This window comes from Gadus morhua, chromosome 16 (assembly GCF_902167405.1).
Source record: "Gadus morhua chromosome 16, gadMor3.0, whole genome shotgun sequence".
Lineage (NCBI taxonomy): Eukaryota > Metazoa > Chordata > Actinopteri > Gadiformes > Gadidae > Gadus > Gadus morhua.
Window position 1 is genome coordinate 15,157,251 of NC_044063.1, and position 6,432 is coordinate 15,163,682.

Below are 6,432 nucleotides of genomic sequence, written 5' to 3' on the forward strand. Positions count from 1 at the left end.
ACAACAATGCATTAACTTTGAAGAATTACCAACACAAGCTCCCAAACCGCACAAGTCTTCCTCATCAATCTTTAAAATAGAGCAGCACATCCGGATTGACCCTTAAGGATCCTGACATCAACCATCCATTTTATATGACTGAACATGACAAGTGCCCTCGAAAACACAATATTTCTATTAGCGTTCTGCAAAAACTTTGCGCGAAGAAGCCCGATGTTTTCTGTTTGTTTTGATCCAGCGACTCAAGCCAAGAGCATCCCTGCGCCGTGACGGAGTGGAGCTTAGAATACTGCAACAACACCGAGCAGCAAAATGTAGCACTCGGTCGCTAGGTCAACTACAGGACCCGTTTATACCAGCGGTAACCTCCCTCAACCAATGGGAAACTTGTTGGCTGCTCTGTTTTGGTTCGCAATCTTTGTGCATAAAAAAACAATTGAGTATTGTAAATGTTTTTGAGGTGTAACAGTTAGGGTCAGAATATAGTACACCAACTGGCTGTTACCTACTGGCCGCAGCTGTTCAGATGAAGGAGGCTGGCTCGCTCTGCAGCATGATGGTGCAGATGGACTTCTTGTGCAGGAAGACCGTAAAGAGGGTTGGGAATTGATGAGGTCCTTTTGGATATCATAATTGTATTCCTCTCGTCAGCAAACACTCACGCAACACACTGTCACACACTCAAACATTCAATATGCACACAGAAACACATACATATAAAAAATCACGCACCTGCACAAATAAACGGACACACATACATACATACATGTTTTTGTTGAGGCCAGCTTAGCTCCTGTTAGATTTCATCTTATTTCTAAACTGTTCGTACAGACTCTGCGTTGTGTATTTTTCGTCGTAGTAGTAATTCTTGAAGTCGGAATCAAAGCAACTTGACAGGTTGGATCAGAGGGTTGAATAAATGGTTTATTCCAGGATGTAATACAGCGAGATACAGACTTAAGTTGAATAATCTATAGTGGCCCCGGTTGAGGAGCAGTTTGATGACTTGTTCCTTGGCTGTCGAACCCTCTTCTCGTCGAACCAAAGTGTTGGGGCGAGTATTATACAAAAAGGGGATACATGAATAACACGTAAACAGAAGCACTCTCAGCCTTGATAAGGTATATGGCCCTGGCTATGTCCCAGAGGACCAGGTCGGTTCAACCTTGTTGACAGATCCCACCACAGCTGTGTGTGTGTGTGTGTGTGTGTGTGTGTGTGTGTGTGTGTGTGTGTGTGTGTGTGTGTGTGTGTGTGTGTATGTGTGTGTGTGTGTGTGTGTGTGCGTGTGCGTGTGTGTGTGTGTGTGTGTCTATGAGTGTGAGTGTTTGTGTGTGTGTCTGTGCGTGTGTGTGCAAGCGTGCATGCATGCTTGTGTGTGTTGGGGGGGGGGGGGGGGGGGGGGGGGTACGGTAAATTGGCTGAGGTTCTGTTTATTAATATGACCATCGTCCTCCCACCAGACGTTGTCTCACCTGAACGACAGACAGGCTCTTTCATTCAGCATCATTAGGTTTTCTTTAGAGATGTTGTTGGTAGAGAAAGGGAATTGCTGTAAAAAAAAAACACAAGTTGGATCCTGTAGCCGAGACTCCGCCAATTATTACTGCCTACGAGTCGTGCCTTCTGCGCTCACCTTCTCCACAGACTCCACGCACTGCTTTAGCTGTTATTTGGTTTAACCGGTCAAGATGTGTGTGCGTGCCATCAAAAGCACTGAGCAAGCAGGCGGACGGCTGGGCACAGGAGCTGCTTTAGCCTCAATTAAAAGGGATATTCCTGCACGAGGTGGTTAGGTCAGTCTCGCATGGAGGTGTGCTGAATTTGGGACACGATTACTGGTCTTCCTGAATTCATTGTACCCACCTCAGCGAGCTGGATGGGTTAGTTTCTCCGCAGAGAACTGCATGGGGGTTCTACCTCTTATACGGCGGTTTGAAAATGAGGTCCGGGCATAAGTATGGAGCTGCTCTCTATGTCCCCCCCGCCCCCCACAGCCATAGAGGGATGATAGGGTGGGATGTCATCAACGATAGGAAATCTGATATGTCAACGGTGGCCGTACACTGGTTACAAACATAGAAGCCGGTATCCCTCTCAGTGGCATAAGCGTGATCCGGTGGTGTCTGGTAAACAAAACACGTAAACAAGAGAGAGAGAGAGAGAGAGAGAGAGAGAGAGAGAGAGAGAGAGAGAGAGAGAGAGAGAGAGAGAGATACAGGGACAGAGAGAGAGAGAGAGAGAGAGAGAGAGAGAGAGAGAGAGAGAGAGAGAGAGAGAGAGAGAGAGATACAGTGACAGAGAGAGATAGAGAGAGACAGGGACAGAGAGTGAAATGGGGAGAGACAGGGACAGAGAGATCTAATGTATATATATCCCTCCCATTCTGTCCACACCAATGTGTACACCCTCTGACTCGCTGGCTCCCTTCCCCCGCCCGCACTACAGCCCACCCTGCTCTCAGCCTTAATGGTACATGCCATTAGAAAGCCCCCGTCTCCATGAGGGTGGAGGGTGTTGGTGGGGGGGGCGAGTGTGTGTGTGTGTGTGTGTGTGTGTGTGTGTGTGTGTGTGTGTGTTTATATGTGAGTGTGTGTGTGTGGGGGGGGGGGGGGGGGGCGCACTGTGTGTGTGTGAGTTTGTGTGTGTGTGAGGGAGGGGGGGAGAGTGTGAGTCAGTCTGTGTGCGTGTGTGTGTGTGTGTGTGTGTGTGTGTGTGTGTGTGTGTGTGTGTGTGTCGGGGAGGGGGGGGGGGGAGTAGGCGGGTGAGTGGGTCGGGGTCTTGTCTCAGCCAAGAGGCTACTTTTAGTCATTCGCACAAGCACAATCACAGATGTCGCCCCCCCACAGCCCCCGGTCCTATGGCCTCGCGTAGCGAGAGAGAGAGAGAGAGAGAGAGAGAGAGAGAGAGAGAGAGAGAGAGAGAGAGAGAGAGAGAGATATCTACCCCTCTCTACCCCAAAGCGATCTGCTGCTTCTGGTCTGCTGCCTCAGCCTTAGCCTTCAACGCGGTGGATGGTGTGTATGCGCGAGGGCGAGAGACATCCAGGCTCAGTGAGCGATAGATAGATCAAAAGGAAGAGAGATGGAGAAATATACATAGCAAGTGCTTGAGAGTGTGTGTGTGTGTGTGTGTGTGTGTGTGTGTGTGTGTGTGTGTGTGTGTGTGTGTGTGTGTGTGTGTGTGTGTGTGTGTGTGTGTGTGTGTGTGTGTGAGAGGTAGAGAGTGGGAGAGAGAGAGAGAGAGGCAGACAAAGAGAGGCTGAAGAGCACGGGAGGGAGGGAGGGAGGGAGGGAGGGAGGGGGGCATAGCGCGAGGGGAAGGGACAAGCGACGGACGGAGCCACGGAGCAAAACACATACATCGCTGCCACTTTGACATCTCTCACACGCCTGAATCACCGTGTGTGAGCACGCGGGAGGGGAGCAGCGAGAGAGAGAGAGAGAGAGAGAGCGAGAGAGCAGGAGAGCAGGAGAGAGAGAGAGAGAGAGAGAGAGAGAGCAAGAGAGAGAGAGAGAGAGAGGGAGAGAGAGAGAGAGACAGTGAGAGAGGGGAGAGCATATAAAGCCTGGCAGCTCTCTCACCATCCTCCTTTGCTTAATTTTCCTCTCCATCTCCCGTTAATCACTCAGGAGTGGGAGACGTGTGTCAGCCGGCGTTGGCAGAACTGAACCAGCAGCAGCGACGCCACAAAGAGGAGGGTAACGTTTTTGAATGCTGCCTGTGTTCCACCAAGGGACGCGGAGAACAGGAGGCAGACACAACACGCGGCAGCAAGCGGGGACCAAAGAGAAAAAAAAGGAATGCGAGAATGAATGGAAGTCCTTCTGTCGCATGCTCTCTGGGAATAGCAGTTGGACGCCTTGGAAGAGTCGGCATGAGGTAAACACAAGAGAGAAAGAGAGATAATGCTCCATCTTTTTAGTTGTACAGCGTTTGGTCGGCGTGTGTGTGTTTGCGTGTGTTCTCTATGCATTCATGACGTGATTGGGTGCGGATAAGGATCTGGGACAAAGGGACACTTGAAGGCGTTCACACGGGCTTGACTAGAGATGAACCAATTTCCATGCTGATCAAGGTTGGGGAAAAGGCGAATGTTAGTGTTGGTGGCGGTGGTGGGGGTGGGAGACAGATTGCCATCTCTGTCATTGTTACTGCGTGTGTGTGTGTGTGTGTGTGTGCGTGTGCGTGTGCGTGTGTGTGTGTGTGTGTGTGTGTGTGTGTGTGTTTGTGTCACAATACCCCATAAGTGCTGGAAGAAGCAAGATGAAAGAGAAAAGTAGTAGGCACGTTGAATGGTGCAGGGAGCTGGCGAGAGTTTGTAGCGAGAGAAGAGGAGTCGATAGCGGAGGCTGCTGATGAAAGCCACTGGTGATAATCCTTGTGATGAGCGGTGTGCGCTGCTGAGATAGCTCAGCCACATGGGGAATAAATTACTACAAAACAGCCCCCTTCTGGTGCCTTGTCTTCTGCTGACCACCAAGGCTAAAGCACTGCCCTGGGGCTAGAAAACACAATAAATGGTCTTTATTAAGATTTATATCTAGCGACTTTCTGCTCCCGGGTCGGTCATTAAACAAATCAAATGGGAAGCAGGGTTAAATATAAATAAACCAAGCCCGGACAGGAGGTGGATTGAAATGTAGATCTAAGACTGCTGCTCTGTTTGATCAATGTGTTGAATGAATCAGGATGGGCATGGGCTAGAGGGGAGGAAAGTGGACAGAAATGTCATGTTTATGGTTATTTTCAGGCCATATGGCTGACAGCGTGCTCGTGGAGATAGTGGCTCTGGGGAACACCTCTCCCTTAACCAGAAAGAAAAAAAAAAAAACTTCAAAGAAGAAGAGCAAAAAAAAACTCCCGTCGGTTCGAAAAAAACAGGACATCGGTTGGGGAATATGAGGGCTGGAGTTGAAGTTAAAAGGGTTATCTGTTGTCATTTCTGACAGCTAGCACAGAAGACCCCTAGCTTCCTGGAAAAGCCTGTAGGAGCGGGGCTTGTTCTGGCCCGAGACAGGTGCATCTTATACCAAGCCATGTAATGCCTGCTCCCTAATCCTCCGGCTAAGACACAGATACATTTTCTCCTGCTGTGTGTCCATCTCCAGCCGCCCATGACACATTGCTTTAATTGCGAATGTGTGACGCCATAAATGTTTAACGCCATGGTGAATTCAAATTATGTTTGGGTGTGCAGTTTGGAGCTGTGCAAAATAAAAACAGTTGCGATACTGTCCTCCTGAATGATGGAGGCGAACACTGTAGCGGTGTTTGTGAGTGTTTTCTATATGTCTATGTGTGTGTACATGTATGTGCGTGTCTCTTTGGTGAGCTCAAACCTAAAGGCAAGAGGTATAATTATAATGGAACAATGTGTACATCATGTTGGTATTACTATTCTGCATTATAAACTGTAACGCCTGTGAGAGAGTGTCATTGGAAAATAGTGCTCAGTCTGTCTGACCGTGCCCCAGCTCTGGGCACCAATCCCAAAGCCTAGCCCATGTGTCAGGACACATCATGCCCAAGCCTTCCCTGGAAGTCCCAACTCCTCCGGTCGGCCCGAACGCCTCCACCAACACCCAGCATGACAACATGCAAACTGGACCAAAATGCTGACTCTCTAACTGTGATTACAAATAAACCAATAGATAATAACAAGACTAACACAAATGGAAAATGGAAACCAAAAACTCATTTTTACATTATTTTACAGATCAGCCTTATACCAGTAAACATAACAATTCAATTATTGTTTTTAATCAGGTTGCATCGTACATTCAATTGTATATAATGCTACAACACCCAAAGCCCATACACAGTCCCCACGTTTCAGTTAGAGCCGGGGACCAAAGTCAAATTAAAGAATAAACAAAAACTAAAATCATTTCTATTTATTCCTTCATTCACCGACCAAGGAGCTATCTCTTTCCCCTCTGTAAATATACGGTATTCCAAAGAGGAGCACACCTTGGAGCAGGCGGCAGCACCTGGCGCCTGTTATTCAGGCTGTCGGCTTCTATCCACCGGAGCCGTGTTCCCAGCTGTTTCTTACACGGGCGGGAGCAGGCTGCTGTATCGCTGGTGCTGCTCTCGGTCCACGGGTATATTTTTAGCCGGTGTACAGTTCAGCAATGTCAGCGAATAGAGCCCAGTTCTCGCTTATGGTAGGGGACGGCCTGTCATTTCGCTCCGTGTGTCTTGGTTGCCCCCCCACCAACCCCCCCCCCCCCCCCCCTGGTGCTTATGGGACAAATGTGTCAGTGTGTGCAAATGTGGGCACGTGTTTAGCAGAGTAGAATGGAGGCAGTAATACATTAGTTGGGCCTCAATCTTCATCTATTCTGAAGATGTTTTATAGCTCACAGGATAATGCCCATCAAAAAAGAGTATCCATTGTGACCGTGTCTCTCAAACAATGGATCGGGG

At 48.8% G+C, this 6,432-nt stretch overlaps 1 protein-coding gene across 4 annotated transcripts in view; it reads left to right on the forward strand.

The window, feature by feature from the left end:
* Positions 1-3,322: 3,322 nt before the first annotated feature.
* Positions 3,323-6,432, forward strand: part of b3gat1a (beta-1,3-glucuronyltransferase 1 (glucuronosyltransferase P) a) — a 61,610-nt gene continuing 58,500 nt past the window's right edge. For all 4 annotated transcript variants that reach the window (XM_030381332.1, XM_030381335.1, XM_030381333.1 and 1 more), the window contains exon 1: positions 3,323-3,882. The gene's annotated coding sequence lies outside the window, so the exon portion shown is untranslated. The remainder of the gene's footprint in view (positions 3,883-6,432) is intronic.